The sequence below is a fragment of the Agelaius tricolor genome, unplaced genomic scaffold (assembly GCF_023055355.1).
Source record: "Agelaius tricolor isolate 1412-34295 unplaced genomic scaffold, bAgeTri1.0.p SCAF_7, whole genome shotgun sequence".
NCBI lineage: Eukaryota > Metazoa > Chordata > Aves > Passeriformes > Icteridae > Agelaius > Agelaius tricolor.
In genome coordinates this window covers 29,874,956-29,893,272 of record NW_027269267.1, presented here as the reverse complement: position 1 = coordinate 29,893,272, position 18,317 = coordinate 29,874,956, and positions in this window count along the sequence as shown.

Below are 18,317 nucleotides of genomic sequence, written 5' to 3'. Positions count from 1 at the left end.
AACTTAGGTGCATAATTTCAGGTACATTCCACTTATTTCCATTCATTGCACATCCTTATTAGAAAACTCTGCCATCTGAATATTATACTGCTATGCCAAATATGCAATTCTATAAATCAGCCAGTGAGAGAGGGTGCCAGCCCTTCCTGATGATAAATACAGTGGCAGGAATCTACTTTGTTTTGTAGCATGTAAGACTGATTAATCCAAAGCTGTTTGCAAACTTCATTTCATACAGGATACCCCCACCCTTACGATCAGATTAACAAATCAAAGGTACATTCAGACTTGGAGACAGGTTGCCGCTTAAGCATTTCAGATACTCGGGTATTTGGTTAAACTAAGCTTGGATTAACAAGGTCTGACTATTTACAGGGAGTTATGTTTAGGGGTTCTCTGTCTCCACTGATTTTAAATGCTGTGCTCATGGGGTAGCGCCGTCCAGTCTTAAGAGCTTACAGAGCTTTACAGCCTCCCTGCAAGCTTCATGAGCTTAATTGAAGATAAGTATACACAAACTCACCTTCCTAGAAAGACCTCTATTTATGTGAGGGGGAAAGAACCCAAACAAATCTCTTTATGCAGGGACTAAGCTGCATCTTTTCTGTCATAATTTATACTTATTTTTATATAGTGGAATTTATTAGACTAAACCCCTTAATCATGTGGAAGAGATGAAAGTGGAATCATTCAACACTGTCACCTTTTGTTGTCACTTGAGACTCGCTAGGAGGTGATAGAGCCTGATCGAATTATTTGTTAGGAGCAAGTCATGCCTAACAATTTTGCCTCAGTGGAAAGTGGATCTGTGAGGGTCTGGGTCTGTTCTCTGGCTTTCTTTTGGAAATTTAAAAACATAAAGACATGACTTCTTTCGCTAATATTCCCAACAGTGTTCCCTTACCAGTCAGAAATGTCTACGTTTGTAACATAGAGAGACCAGATTTGCAATGGAGAAGTGAAGGAATGTGCAGCATCTCATCTCACATGGAGAACCTCAGTGAACTCACCATTGAGAAAAGGAGGCCATTGGAGGCCATATTCTTTAAGGATTCATGGTATTGTCATGTGTAAGAGTAATTGAACAATGGTTTAAAGACACTGCTGCACTGAGGGTGTTTTGGTCAGTTGTTGTGCTGGATTTGTCTGCAGTAGAATTAATTTCCTTCCCAGTGGCTAGCACAGGGCTGTGTTTTGAACACAGGGCTGATAATACAGAGATGTTTTGTTATGCTCACACTTTTCTGCTTTTCACAGTGCCATGTTGGTGAGGAGACTGGGGGTCTGTGGGAAATTGGGAGGAGCCACAGCAGGCACAGCTGATCCCAACTGACCAGAGGGATATTTCAAACCCTGTGACATTACACACAGTGTATAGGGGAGGTATGCAGAGAAAGGGGTGTGTTTGGAATAATGCCATTTGTTTTCCCAAGTAATTGCTGCACATCATGTGGCCCTGCTCTCCTGGATATGGCTTAACACCTGCCTGCTCATGAGAAGCAGTGAATTAATTCCTTGGTTTTCTTTGCTTGTGTGTGGGGCTTTTTCTTTCCCTATTAAACTGTTGTTATCTCAATCCACGAGATTTCCAGCTTTTACCCTTTTGATTCTCTCTCCCATCCCACTGGTGAGAGGGTGGGTGAGTCGCTGTGTGAGGATGTCTGGGATTAAACCCCAACAGCTATATAGGAGTGATGCTGGTTACAGGTGAGAAACAGAAACATGGACACGAGGCCGGAACTGTGGAGAAGGTTACTATAGTATAGTTTATTAGTGTTGGCTTACAGTCGTTCAGCAAGAAACCGTTCACTTATATACAGCTGCATTGTCATAGGTAACTATATGTATTGTGTATCCAATCACTTCTAAGGAATACAGACATTTGGCATTATAATTTCTTCAGCTGTTTCAGATCATGGTAAAAGCTTGATATTCATTACACAGCAATAAAATGCATTTTCAGAGCTTCTTTTCAATTTTTTTATTATTATTTATTATTTACACATTTAAAAGAAGGTTGTACTTCTGCAGAAATGTTCAAGTGTCAAGATGATGCAGCTCCGTTTGGAGAGGAAGAATATGCTCACATCAGATGAGAGTGGGGCAGATGATTCTTCCCACATGTCCTCTCTTTAAACTGTCTTCCTATGGATGGGGACATTCAAATTGCCATGCATTGGTCAGGAATGAGCTGTCCTTTGGCTGTACAGCTAACTGAATTCAACACAATCTAGTGTTATTTGCTAGTAATTGCTCCCTAGTCAATCAATAATTTCATATTGACGGTTCAGGAGAATGTTATTTATAATGAAGAGTTTCCTTAAAAATATCTTATGAATTGTTTAATTTTCAGCTCTTACTAATGAAGAAATGAAGAGTCAGGAGAGAAAAGGAGGAGAGAAAAGGTCTCAGGAATATTAGGAAACAATTTATACAGGAATAAATTTAAGTGGCTTTAGTCTGCTATAACCTAGACACTCTTCATTTTCCATCCTGCCTTAGTTTAAATAAAGAAAATACAATATGATAACATGTAAGAATGGCTGAATATTTATTTATTATTTTCTTTTACCAAAATGAAAGTAGCACTTATGATAGGTTCAATTGAAATCCCAGTTGCTTTTATTCCCTCCTCCCAAATCTTTACTATAAATACATATTTTATGTGTGAAAGTACTTTGCATTTATGAGATTAGAGAAGATTTATAGATATATCAGCAAAAGAAAGTGTGAGTGCTAGAAAGGCTGGGTGGCCTGTTACTGGTAGTTCATACTGGTCCCCTTCCAAAAATGTTTTATCTTTTTTGCTTATGAAGAGATTGAGGAGGACTATCAGAAGGCCAAGTCTTACTGTAGCTTCCTTTCTAAATTATTCCTGAAATCTCTCCCCTTCTATTTAATGGAGAAAGAGCTACAGTGGGATTAAAGGGTATGTTCTGCCTTTAGATAGTACATCCTGCAGTGTCATGGTTTCATTTGTATCAAAACTCTTTACTGTCATCTGAAATTTAGATTTTTGCCTCAAGAAATGAATTTTTTCCTATGCATTTACCTCTGAACCCTACAACGTTAAGGAAGGAACCAATAATTTATTTAATTTCCTGTGAAAGCTATTTTAGGTGCTTGACTACTGCATAGATGTTTACTGTAGCATCGGTGTTAGCACTGCTGCACCTCCTCACCATTCATCTGCAAAAGCCCCACATACCTGACTCACCTGCCCTTTTTCAGTGTGACTTCAGTGGATAAATTTTGCAAGTCACAAAATCTGTTCTGCCTCAAGGAGAGTACCAAAGTCTGTGTCTCCTCACACGATTTGTCTCATTGAAAATCAGAAAACTCTGTTCCACTTAGGTTCATGGTTGGACTGACCTCTGCCTGTCCTTCTCCCTGCATGAATTCCCTGTCTTTCCCTCTCAGTTATATTTATATAAACAGTCTCAGTGAAGGAACCTACAAATGCAAACACTGACAATTTGGTCTACTTAAAATTCAGTGGCTAATAAAGTTCAAAATAGTATGCTGCTCTAGGGGCTTGTTAGCAATGCACAGGTGTAATGCAGGTCTCCCTTCCTTTCTTGGACTCTAAGTTAACTCTTAAATGATGATTAAAACAAAACAGATGCAAACCAGAGCCAGTTGCAGTTGTTCTGACTAACATTAGCAGTTGTTATAAAAACAATTAGTAGGAAAAGACTACAACATCAGTTCTGTTGGCAGGAGAAGGCACAATCATGGCCAATCCAATCCAATTAAACCATGTCTCCAGTATGCAGATGAACAGCAAAAGGGAAAATGAGAATATATCAATATATTGCCTTTCTCAAGACACTGGAGATGCAGAGAAGATCCCAGGAGATGCAGAGGGCACTATGAGGAAGAAAGATATATGGTGAGAAAAAAACCCTGTAGATTGAAATGGGTGCTCTGAAGCCAAATATCTCAGAGAATTAATGTGGGTCCCTCACCACATGTAGTGAGGTGTAGTAATATCTGAAATGTCTGTCCCAAAAGAAATATTGAATTTTCATAATTATTTTCAGCCAGAATAAAATCAAAGAATTGAAATTTTTGAGACTTTTAAGAAATTAATTTTTTTAACATCCACACACATACACTTCTATTTTAAAAAACATGAATGTAAGTTTACAGAAGCACTTCATTATTAGCCTTACTATATTTCTACATGATATATAAAATATTGAAATGAGGTTACAAGACCTTAATGAAATTCTAAAATTTTCATCATTTCTAATGAATGATTTAAATGATATTCAATATTTCCACTAGAATGTGTTGCCTTGATTGAGTAATTTCCAGGGGATGTTTTTAAAAGGCCAAAACAGTGCTATAACTTAATGCTTCCTTATTTTTGAACAAAAATCTCTGACATTCTTTGAGTTTTCAGTTTGACCCAAATAAATAACAACCTGCAAGATAAAAAAAAAAATAATTCTAATGAACTTTAATTCTGCTAGAAAATTGGCTGGATTCTAAATCATATATGTTTCTTGTTATCAAAACACAATATCTCTTGATTATCTATAATATCATTTATAGAGTCATGAAGTGACAGTACTTATTTCTGAAAAACCTGCCTTGTTCTAATTAAGTATTACCTTTGTAGGGCTCTATTACACACTTTATTTACTCAAGTTTTTAAGGCATGGCATTCTGAAATGCAGAGTAGTATAACATATATATTAAAAAAGCAACACATTAAGAAGCTCAGAGGAGATGAAAGAATTTTCTTCCACTTTGGCTTATAACTAAAAAGAAAATGCTGGACTGAAATGTGCCTTGCATTTTTAACAGAGAAACCTCCTGGAATAAATTAGCAAGCACAAAAGGCAGAAATATATTTTACAAAATCAAAGTAAAAAGAAAAAAAAACCCCAAACAAATAAATCAAAAAAGCAGGACAGATCAAGAGAATGCACATAAGGTATATTTTTCAGCTTAGGAAGAGTAACTTTAAGTTCATGTTTTAGGTGAAAGTTCTCAAAGCTCATATTGTTATTTTCTCCCAGGGCACTGCTTACTGACAGATTCGACATGCAGACTGCATTTCTGCTGGATTTGATAAAAATACAATTAAAATTTCGTACAAGGGGGTACGCCAAATTGGCCTGCATCCTAGAACCCACTCCAAGCAAAACCTTGGGGAATATATTGTACAAGAAAAGGTCTGTCCCCTGGGATTACCTCCCACTTCCTTTAACCTGATATTTTGCTCATCCTATTATGAGATTCCTCAGAGGGGTGAAACACTAGATTGCCTCATTAAGACTCATCATTTACAAGATGTTGACAAACGTTGGCATTTATCCTGTTGTCATAACAAATGTGAGAAAATGACCACTTGGCAATAAGTGATCCTATGCAATTGCAGGTTGTAAAATACAAGAATATGGGGGGGGGGGGGGGGGGGGGTAGGGGGGTGGTCTGTGGATAATGTATTAGTATCACCATGTAGCATCTCTGAACAGTTTCTCAAAGCATTGTAACAAATTCAGGCTGAAATAAATAATAATGGAGAGCTTCTTTTTATAGCATTTTCCACATGTGCATCCCAAACATTAATTAAGAACAATGAGAGAATAGTTTTAAACACAACATAATAATGAAACAGTTATTATTATCTTACTGGATATCTCATCATGAGTACCCAGCACCCATACTGTCCTTGCTGACAGCCTGAAAACTCTGTGAACTCAGTTTGCCTACAGCTCTCATCTGCCCTGAGGCTGATGGCAGCATGGCCTTTCTTAACGAGGGTCATCTTGCCCCCTTGGTGTTAATGGTATGTGAGGCCATCACAGGAGGAGATCCCACAACAGAGATTGTTGAGACAGGTTTGGGTGTGAGAGAACTCCTCAGTCCATGCACAAGTGTTTTGAGAAGTGGAAGTTTTCTTCCTTTGGAAACACCAACAGTGTGGTCACAAGGTAGTGACCAGGCAAAAGTATATCTTGGAAACAGAATCATCATCCATAAAAGCAGACAAAGATAAATGTGAAGACATAAATGCCTAAAAGTGGATGCAGTCCTTATCCTTAAAGCTACATTTAGGAGGTCTCTGTTTAGCTGAAGGACCTTGAATCCTGCAAGTAGTTCAGTCTTCTCAGGTGTCCAGGTTCTGCTTCTGAATATGCGTGTCAATTTTGACTGTTTTTAGAAAGTTGACATTTCTAACTATTGTTTTCTTGCAGCTAAATCAAAACAGAAGCAACAACTGATTATATTAATTATAATGGCTTTATTAACAGACACCAACTGTCTTGTGAGATGAAACCAGTGATACTGCTAACAGTCAGAATCAAAAGTGACAATAACTTGTTTGCCAAGGGTAGGGACTTGCAGGTGGTTGGTAATTCCATCCTACTTGAGTAATACAATGCTGCTGTTGTGGTGGTTGTGGGGCTCTAAAAGAGACAACAAAATTACCTTGTTCTCAGAATTTACAGCCACTGATTTAATAATATCTAAATCCTAATTGGGTAATTCAAAGAATGGCACGTAATTCATTGATTCCCATTTCTGTTATTAATCATTATTGCTCACTTCATGTTTCTGATTATTTGACTTGATTTGTGTGTATGTGTGAGTTATTTGAAGCACAGAGAGAGACCTGTTGGAAGATGATGCCCTTTGAACCATGTCTTCAGTTGAGTACTGATGCTCCTATAGTTCTAAAAAAGGAAAAATGACATCTCTGAGGGAATCTTTACATTTTGTGGAGTGCACTACACTTTTGAAGTAAATATTTTTTGTCTCAGTCTCTCTGCGAGTCCTCTCAATGTCCCTGGGCCTTACCCGGGTCGGCAGAGAGTGGGGGGGTGACCCCACCACGGCCGACTGCGGGGAGACACTCTCTGTGCCCCGAGGGTGCTGAGGGCACTCAGGCTGGCTGCCTTCGCTGCAGCAGAGACGACCGAGACGTCGGTGGAAGAGGAAAGGGGCCGTCTCCCAGCAGGGGGTATTCCAAGGTTTTATTAAGGAGTCCCGAAGGAGCTCCGATACCCCAGGGGTCTCCTGCCGAGAGCCCTGGGGGATGTCCGGAGTTCACATTTAAAGGGGGGAGGAAACTAACATAGATAAAATCCTACTGACCAATAGGTATCTCTGGGGGATGGGTGCTGGGGGGATAGACATACAAAACAGCGTATGGGGCAGGACTTGGGGGGCTGACCCCTAGCCCCTGGCTAATCACTCGATAACTTGGACCGAAACTTCTAGATAGGGGGCTGGGATGTCGAGGTGACTGACAGAGAGCCAGGGTGGGGGTTTTGGAGATCTTATCCCGGGAAAGGGATAACACAAGTAGAGGGAAAAGGAGGGGGGGGTACAGTCTGGGATAAACCATTTGGGAAAAACATGGGAATACAAAACAAACTACTTTAAAGTATTACAAAATATAAGAACGCACTACAACAATTTTTCAACACTAAATATATATTGCTAGCCATGTCAAATTTCTGTCAGGTGTATGGGACTTCAGCCTTTAAGATAAAGGGTCTTATCTTCTCCTCGGCTGCAGTTACTCCTTGTGTCACAGACTCTCTCAAATCTACTCCTGAGTCATTTAGATGATCCCTTGCTCCTTTAGATCTGGAGACATCTTATATGTGGTATGATGTTTTCCCAGTCACAATGCCCTAGAGTGTGGGCTCATCATGCTTTCTCTTTGCCTTTGTACTCTTCTATTTTGTTTATAGTATTTTTAATTGAGTCCTGGACTCCCAATCTGCACTCATTAAACACAGAGCACATAAACACTTGTAAAGTAACAATTAAGTCACAGCCAGGTACTGGTGTTTTCCTCCCTGCTGACTTTACCTCTGGTGAATACAATTCATTAACATTTCCATAGCTTTGGTTACCCCATATTGGAATTTAAGTCTGTATTTCCTTACTAATTATTGCTTATTGCCTATTCTAAACACTGCTGCTCCTTTGTTTTTGTCAGACATGGAGTGCTAACTCCATGCACCTGCCTACAAGCAATGGGGTCTGAATGCTCCACCCTCAACCTGTTTCCCAATGGATTAAAATATTTCCATGTGCTCCAAAAGATTTTTTGCCTTGAGCAAAAAACTAAATGCACTCACAAAGTTACATGCAGAAATACATGCAGTATATACCAATTTTTTCACTGTAGAGCCCAAGTGGAAAATGATTGGGATTATTATTCCAATGAATATGATTATCATTTGAATATGATTACTGTTTCCCAACAATAGTAGTTAGATGGTTCTTGTAGAGTGTTGTGTCCAGTGATCTGCTCATGATGAACAGACTGTTGCCACGGATGTGTTTGAGTCCACCTTGTTGAGATGGAATTCTCAATCAGTTTTAGGAATTGAATGTACATTTGTATCTCTGATGCACTACCTTACTACTCCATTGAGTGATTTTTAAAGATACAAGGCTGGACTGTGGAGAGATATAAAGGTGGGTTCCACACCTGAAAAACTATCATACAGAGGTATACATCATGAACTATACAGCTAGGTTTCTGTAAAATCCACATCAGTATCTCTGCACTGTTCTCTGCAGACTCATGAAGATGCAGAAGGTCATGGGACAAGATTGTTCATATTTCTACATGCCATAGAATAGGCCATGATAGAGGATGTAGGAATACCTAGAGATTTTGGGCACTATAAAACATACTGAAATGTTTCACTCTTCTAAAAGAAAGTTTTGCAGAGTAAAGATGGGTGAGAATTTGATTGTTTGTGTTTTGTCCTTGGAAAAAAATTAAAAACTTGCAAAAAATTTTCACTAATTTTGTAAAACCAAAAAATGATCTCTAAAAGTGGGAGTTTTCTCTGGATGTTTTCTTCTTTAGCTGTGTGAAGCTCAGAAATAGTTTCTATTTAGGTCAGTAGAAGAGCTCCCCTTGAGCATAGAGGGAGCAGGTGCCAGTGCTCAGTGTCCTACCAACACACCTGAAGAAGATGTTCAATAACCATACAGTGCTATATGCACCTTTTGTGTCTCATTGCTGATTCCCCACAGTCATCTTTGTCTTCTAACACACCTTACATCAAGTAACAGCCACACACCTCTTTGATTTTCTTTTTGAACTTGTGTGCTTATCTAGCAATCATCTATAAATAAAGGATAATGAACAAAAATGAATTTTACAGAAGCCAATATGGACAATGAAAAAAATGAAAAAGAGTTTGCCGATACTAAAAAAAGTTAATTGACCATCTGGAGGTGTGTGAAAATTTTTGTAAATGTGGTATAAAAATTGAGCAAGATCTTTTTCCTTGAGTTTACTAGTTTGTTAAATAATACATTTGTCTTTCCTTTTCACCCTGAATTTTTTACATTTATTCATTCAGATTGAAAACCAGTTCTAATGACTGTGGCATTTGCCTCTGCAGTTCTTGCTGTACATTCATGATACAATATTCTTGTACACTGTAGCTTGTGCAATTTTCCATATGAGCATATTCATAATAATAACAATACATACTTCTACTGTAATAATAAATATGAATTAGAACAGTGGTTAAATCTGGTAGGGTATAATTATAGGGGCAATAATTATATTGCCCCAGTGAACTAAATTTCAATGGGGTTTGGTTCTATGGTTTAGGGTAGTTTCCATTAAATATAGGAAAACCCAGTTAATTAATTAGCCCTTAGTGTTAAATGAGTTTTTTAAGCCTGAGAGAAAAGGGGAATGTGGGATTTGTGGTGACTTGGCAGTGAACATTTAATGATGTTAAACCCAAAGTGACTGTTAATATAGGCTATGGTACCTGAGAATCAGAAACACAGTTAGAGAGATAAATGCAAAAAAGCACCAAGGTTTAACAGGAAATGAAGAATATTAATTTTCTCTGGATATTCAGATTGTATGATTTAATTTTTTATGGTTAAAAATGTCAGTGCCAGGGTCCCTCATTCTCTGGTCATACAGAAGACAGTTACCAAGAGTGACAGGAAATGTTACGCAAAAATGTGTGTTGCCTTTTTCTGAGCATTTATATTCTTTTTCTAGGTAGTTTTCCACCACGTGGAAAAGCTTTTTATGAAGAGTTGTCCTTGAACAAGGGAGGCTTTATACTGCTGTATACTCTTTCTTCACATAACCTTCTTCTGGGGCTGTCTCAGTGAGGATCAGTCCTGGGCTGTGTCAGAAGCCACCCTAAGGTTTCTCTGCCTGGTAACACTGTAAGCTTTGCTGCTGTTTTTTCTGCTGAGTGGACTTCTAGCCTCTTGGGGAGTCTCACCCTGTTGTCTCCATGTGGACATCTCCCCATGAATCATGACCTTTTCATTCTGACTCCTGTTCTATCTTAGCCACCCAGCAAGCTTACCAAAAGGGTGTAATAGTACCTGTGTAGCTTGCCAGGGTTATGAGGGCACCACCAGCCCTTCATGGTCCTGCCTACCACCCCTGAGCTCTTTGTACCCTGCCCAGGTGTGAGGGCAGTGAGTGTCACTGCAGGGGGGCTGGTCCCCATAGCCCTGCCATGGTCCCTGCTGAGCCAGCTCCTGTCATAGCCCCAGGTCCTGCCCCCTCCCCACAGCCACGCCTGCCCTTCCTGGGCTGTGTCTGACCCAAGGTTACCTCAGTAAGTTCATCTTGACCCCCAGATCACCAACTGTCAGCTGATGTTTTAGCCTCACCCTTGGATCTACCTTGACACCTATAGTAGAGGAAATGTATTGTATTTGAATATCTGTATAGAGGCTTTGCCCCAGAGGTCCCGGTTGCCCTTGATGGGCTGCAGCTGTGATGTCCTTAATTGGGCTGCAGCTGTGACCAATGAAGATAACTGGGATAAAAGGGGGCGGGTTAGCCAGTCAGGGAGAGCCTTGGAGGAGCCTTGAGCTGAGAGAGAACAGCATGCAGAAGAAGGAGTCTGTGAAGATCTGCAGCCATGAGAACACACTGAAGAAGTATGGACTTTAGGAGTCTGATAAGAACGGTATGGGACTCTAGAGAAATAATAGCACAACAACTGTTGGTGATCCCGATGCGATAGTTAATAGACGATAAGACAGCCAAGAGCTGTGGCGACCAAGAGCTATGACAGAACATAGCCTTCGGCTCAAGGAGCTGTGAAAGAGTATGGCCTTTGAGCAAGGAGCTATGGGTGTTGTACATGGCCTGTGAGTCATGAGGGAATATGGGTGTTGTACATGGCCTGTGGGTCATGGGGAAATGTATTGTATTGTACTTGAACATCTGTACAACTGTTAACTTGGTAAAAGAAAAGGGGGAAATATAGTAGAGGAAATGTATTGTATTTGAATATCTGTATAGAGGCTTTGCCCCAGAGGTCCTGGTTGCCCTTGATGGGCTGCAGCTGTAACCAATGAAGATAACTGGGATAAAAGGGGGTGGGTTAGCCAGTCAGGGAGAGCCTTGGAGGAGCCCTGACCTGAGAGAGAACAGCATGCAGAAGAAGGAGTCAGTGAAGAGCTGCAGCCATGAGAACACACTGAAGAGGTATGGACTTTTGAAATCTGATAGAACAACAATATGGGACTCTAGAGAAATAATAGAATAACAACAGACACCTGGTCTCCCAGCTGGCCCTTGCTGCCCCAGAAAGAGATCATTCTCACCCCCAGTGAATATAATCACATTGCTTTTTTCTATTATTCACATCTTTCCTTTTGTACACGTTGCATTGCCACAGCAGTAATTTATGTCCAAATACTGGCATACATGCAAAATGAAATTCATCCTTTTTAACTTCCTGCATCTAAAAATTAGCTGTCTGCATCTTGATTGGTCATAGAACCATAGAATCATGGAGTGGCCTGGGTTGGAAGGGACCTTAAAATCATCTTGTTCCAACCTTGCCATGTCATTCTAGATTACCTTCATCTTCAGTGACAATATTTCATTTATCTACCTATATCATCAGGTTACACTGGTACACACAGTGCAGCATGGTGTAGCTAGTAGAAGGGTGAGTGGGCAGCACATAGAGGGTCTGAGCTCTTCCATGCTGCTTCTTCTAAGCTTTTCCTCAGTCACTTGAGGCTGCACTACATATGGAGCCTGGAAAACAGCACATGTATTCCCAAAATGGGGAGTTATGAGCAGCTCCCTGACAGCCACTTCTCCCTATACTGAGTTCAGTCCTTTGTGATTTTTTATTTCTATTTTCCACTTGAACCCTATGTTAATTCTATGCATCATGGGTAATAGGGTTTATATTTTTGTTTTATCAGTTTGGTGGAGGGACAGTGATCAGGGACCTCTTGAGATGACAGTCTGTCAGACTGTAAATCAAGGAGGATCTCTCCCTTAGCAGCCATAAAGATTAAACAGACTAATGAATCAATGTTTTAGACCATCCACCCTGGGGAGCTTTCACTTAAGTCCCAGCACTGTTGGTCAGGTCAGAAAATGCTCTCTTCTGTCAAATGGTAGGTTTCCCTATGTGATAGTGTGCCTTCATCCTCCTTTGTGCAAGCTGTAAAAAACCTGACAGAGGCAGATGTCAATCCATACTGTTCTGACACTTCCTCATTCAATTCTGAAACTTTTTGAGAGATTTCACCATCCAGTAACTGGCAAGAGAGAAGAGGCTATGTTTGCTAATTTTGCAGAAATATGTCTAAAAGTTCATTTTTTTTCCCTATGATTATGAAATATTTTCTGTTGAAGAATGACCTGTTTATAACAATCCCCTCTCCACAAAACACCCAACCCTTTTGCTTTTTGTTTAAGATGTTTGCTGTCTTGAGGGCACTTTACCTGGATCTTTGTTCAGTCTCTTAAAATTAACAATACCACATGTGTAATTTTATTCTTAAACACCATATATTTATTTAAGCTAAAATCTTTATGGAAGTACTGAATCCTGTTAAATTTGGCAACAGTTCAGTGGTACTGAAATGGCCATAAATTACAGCATATGCACTTTGAAGCAGATGTTCTGTTAAAGTTCACATGTTCTGTCCATCTCTCTGACAACTGAAGCAATGATATTTAAAATGAACCTCACACCATTAGAAAACCATAATGTAAAAACAATTTAATGTAGAGAATGAGAAAGTCTTATTAATTTGTATTACACTGAAGGAACATACCCTAATAAAATAATACCCTAATAAAATATATAAAATATAAATATAATAAAAATGTTTTATTTAAATAATTAGGGATTTTTAGAACAAATTTGTTCATTATAATTTTTGAGAATCAAAACTTTGTGTGCAAGAAATACTCAAAATAGTAAATGCACTTCATTTAACACCTCCACAGTTATAATTTTTCTAACTTGAGCCAGTAAATGAATAGGCTTGTCATTATTGTTTTGATGCTGTTTAAAAACACAGACCTGTAATGCAAGAGATCCAGTGAGGAAATAGAAAAATAAATGACAGCATTAAAAATGGCACTGCCCAGATGGTCCCATATAGAAGTTCTGATCTGAGTACTCACTAATTAAAGAGAAGGTGACTGGAATCTAAATCTATCTTCTAATTTTATATCTGACCCTTATCTACACATGAGGGACATGAACACATTTCATTTTTGAACATGACCCAAAAAAGCACTTAAGCAGGTGCTTAACTATAAACTGATGTTTGACTCTTACTACCATAAGTAGAGATTATTTCCTGAATGTGGACTGTGGAGGAATTTTAAGGCTAGCTCTTAATTTTGCCAGATAAGGGAAACTGATCATGATTTATGAATCTGAACCTATTTTTTATGATGTTATTAAGATTTCAGGCATTTTATGTCCATGGAAGCTGAAAAATACTTCAAGATACAATAAAATCCTTTCATTAACAGCATGTGAGTTTTCTGTAAGGTAACCCAGTTTACTGTGGTTCTTCTACCCTCTTACAGAATTACTGTTTTTTTTTGGTGGAGAGAAAATTGCAGTCTGCAGAACTTATTATTTTGTTCCATTTACATTTTGTAAATACAGTATTGGAGAAGGATAAAATGTTACAAAACTAGTGAAGCTCAAACACAGTTTATTCAACAAGAAAATCTCTGTTTTGCTTATACATCTGAAATACAGAATGAACATTAGCCAAGGAAACAGGCAAAAAAATCTTAAAACTGATGCATGTCTTTCATGACAAGCATCATCACAGTGGCTGTAGTGGGTAAACAATCTGGACTCAGTAGTTTTTATCCTTTCTAACTTTAATTTGTTGCCCTGTTATGCAGACTTATTGATTGAGAAAAAACTCCATTGGCAAGTGAGAAAATTTAGAGTAAACACCTACAAAAAAGTAAAGGGATTCCTTCCTGATCTGGGCTCATGTTAAGCCAAATCTCTCCTCTCTGCCTTCCTGATCACTTTTTCCTGTGTTTTTGCCATGGGTTACACTCAGACGATCCCAGTTGAGGAAATGTGTGGCCCAGAAGGTTTTGGGTTGTATGCTTAATGGTTTCTGTCTGCTTCTCTTTGCTTGTTAATGGTTTTCCTCTGCCCCAGCATGGGTCAGCAATGGCCATGACCCCTAAGGGTGTCCTCACTCTGACATGAGCCACCCTGTAGCAAAGGCTCTCAAGGATGTCCCTGCCCACAGCTGCAGTACCTCAGGAATGCCCCTTCCCTGCTGTGGTTGTCCATGGCTGCAGTCCCTGGAAGGGAGCCCTCCATTGTGGAATGCCTCCTTCCAAGAATAAATCTCCAGCCGTGTCCTCAGCAGCCTCTGGCTCTGCATGTCCCCAGTCACATGTCCACAAGGACATCTCCCTATGTCTTTCATGCCCCTCATGGCTGCAGCTTTCTCACACACATGTTGGAGCTGGGGTGTGGAGTGCTCCCTTGGAGGGCTGCAGTTTTGGACACCTGGTGCTGCTCACATCCATTTGGGAGCTGACTGAACCTGTTTGTGACTATCACAGGACAGCTTGTAGCTGCTTCCTGCCCTGCAGTTTGCTACCCAGACACTGGCAGCTATGCCCCAGGGAGTGGGCCTTCCATCAAGATCTTTCTTCTTGGGAGAAGGCTTTGCCTCAGAGATAAGAAACACTGCAAAAACTCATGACCACGTTGTCTCATGGCACGTACGGGTAAGGGCTCATCCTAAGCAAAAATGAAGCTATTCTGGTGTTATAAATTATTTTATACTCAAGAGCACTTTGAGTTAGGGGACCCCATCTTCAACACAGTTTATAAACTTCGCTAAACCTTTTTTTTTGTAGACCAGTTTTAGTAGTGGCATGTAGCAGGGATAAAAAGCAGAGGGTTTAAAAGAAAAATACACAAACCAAGAACAATAGAAGATATTCAGTGAAATTCCCAATCCATAATGAGACTCATCCTGGAACAACAAACCAAAATACCTAAAAAATATCTTAATATTTTAATATTTAGAGATTTCTTTTCTAGTTTGCTAATAATCAACTCTTACACAGTTCCTATTCATTCAATTGCCTGCGCAGTAGCATCAATGTCTGTCCCCAAGCTTGCAGAGATAACATACAGCAACTTGATCTGAGAATGTAATGGGAATCACAGAAGAAACTCAAAACCTCCAGGACAATGACCATAGTTTTTGAATTTCCAATGTGCACCAACAAAGCATTCTCATCTTTGTGTTGTCTTCAGTACTTTACTGGTTTTTGTTTTATTCCATATTGTTCTGAACTTCCATTATTTTATACTTATATACTCATGTTCACACAACTCTACTATACATTTTTATCTGCTACTATCCCAGATAAAACACATGAAAGCTGCCACTGTGAATGCCAGTTAATTGAGCACTGATGGGCTGAGAAAGGAAGTACACCATGGAAGGGAAGAAAGGCAGTTACAGCACAGCAAACTCTTCAGAATCATCTTGTTACTGATGACTACCAACCTTCTCTCCAGGCTGCTCCTGCTCACAGCCTTGGTGGCCATTCAGTCCCTTTGATGAGTCCTTCTGACAAGACAAAATTTTTAATTCCTCACAGTGCATCTGAAAGTCCAGGTGCAGGGTTTCTGTTTCTCTTCTTAAGCAGAAGTTAAGCTTCCATGCAAAAGGCAAGGAAAAAAATCTGTTTTGTGATCCCTATCATAAGCCTTAATTCTTGCTGTCTTTATGACAAGAGCAAAAGGATCTAGACTGTTATTTGCTTTATTAAACCATCAAGAACTTCAGCAACCAGCTTTAGGAGGGCCAGTACTGTAGCTCCATTACTTACACATGAGGGAGAATATGTAAACAACAGCTGGGGAAAAAAATAGAAAAAGAAACATCTATATTAGACTTTGAGACACTGTTAACATCAAAGATAAGTGAATAAGGCAGGGTTTCCTGAATCAAATAATGAGCTACAGTAAATATAAAATATCAAACCAAGGATCACAAAACTTTTTTTATGCCTCCTCTGTGTCTTGTAAAGAATTCTGCTCCTTCCATAAGTACTGCATAAGATTTGAGGGTTCAACTTTTAAATTTAGCCTATAGGAAAATCTCAAACTTCTATGGGGAGGCAGAATAGATGAAGAAGTGGATGATTTTTAGCAAAAATGTATGTGTGATTAATACTCTTTTTGTCACCAATGGGCATGTGCAGGTTTTAAGAAGTGATGGGAGTGCATTTAATAGCCCTAATGGTGGCTATGACTGCTGCTATATACACCATTGCAACAGCTGCTGCCTAGCTGTGCTCTGGATCCTTGCTGTGGAAAAGGCTTTTCCTCTTTCCAAGGCAGAGCAGCTGGGAGAGTATTCTTCTGAAGTTTAGCACACATTGAAGCAAGAAGGCATTTCCACTGGTGTCAGATGACTGTGGTGGCAAAAAACAAAAAATTTCAGGTCATCAGAAAGTAGATAATAAGATTCTGGTCCTACTAAATCTTATGGGAATGCTGTAATTTTACTGGAGCCAGGTTTTCACCTATATTGTAAAATGAAATCCCAATCAAATTATTCTAGGAAAGTTAACTGTTGATTACATTACTGTATTCATTAATGTCTCTATTAATCTTCCTTTCACAAGATAGGAATCAAATAATTAAATATTACACATTTGTGTTTTAGTGAAATGCAGAGGAAAGGTAAAGGCATGATCTGAAAAGTAAAGATATTTTCAAGTTTAAAGAACCATGGGATCTGTATATCACTGCATGAAGAAAAAAGATAAGGAGCCATATCAAAGATCTGTAATTGGATTAGAAAATTATATAATCATATGGTGTCTTTATTCTTTAGATTAAGCCATTGTCTACCAGAAATGAGGGGAAAAGAAAGAAAGGAATTAAAAGGACAGAAAAAAAAGGACAAATTAAAAGGACAGAAAACCCCCCTGTAGTCTATTTTTCCTAAAACAAGACAAAACAAACCAAGGAATATTCAGAGACTGGAAGATGGGACAACCTGATACTGGCTAAAGCCACATACATCTCTCTCTAAAGCTATATTTTGCCTTCACTCTTTTTGATATTTTAATTAAGTAGCTCTGATTCCTAAGCTCCAGCCTCACTTAGAGCAGCACCATGATAGCTCTATCAGCTGGGATTACTGCATGTTGTATTCCATAACTTTTTTCAAGGCCCTGGATAGTAAGTATTACCAAAGCTGTGTTGTTGTTGTGCATGTGATTTATAATAATCATGGAGAACTGGGAGAGCATCCAGTAAGCAAATCACCTGAAGAGCTGGAGTCTCCTGGTGAATTTATCTTCTGTTACTTCATATACTATAAACACAGCACTAGGTAACATGAGGAGGAAAGTGTAGAGCTGAAGATCAGATTATGGCCTTGGCTTTAGCAGAGCATCCTAGAGGATGCCCACCTCTATACTCCCCCCAGCAACAGTGTGGGTCTGCAGTGCCTCACTCTCCTGACAAACCTGGTTGGGACTGATCAGAAGGAGGTGATGAGAGTTCATGTGAGATCAGAGAGAGCAAGAGAGGCCGTGGTCTTCAAGAGCATGGTCCTGGCTGTCCTGTCAAATTTCAGAGGCCTGGGCACCAGGGATCTTGACAGGGTGTAAGCTGAAGGTTCCATGTGAAAGCAGAGCTGCTTACAAAGTAGGAAGAATGTAGTTAGGAGCTGAGGTAGTAAGGTTATGGATTTGTAATCATGGTTTGGAGAGCTGTATAGCTAGAGGATGTGGCACTTTGCCCCATGATTTTGAAAGGTGACTCCTAGAAGCAAAACATTTGCCCTTATCTAAGCTCTGTAAGTACATAACATGGGTAACAGAGAAAAACAAATGTAAGCTGGACTGTTCCTGCCAAAGCACATTCTTTGGAGAGCAAATCCTCCTGCAGTGAAAGCTGGCCCTCCTGGAAAGGCTGGAGATATGGCAATCCTTCTGCATTAACGAGGCACTGTTAACCAAATACATAAATAAGCTGGAA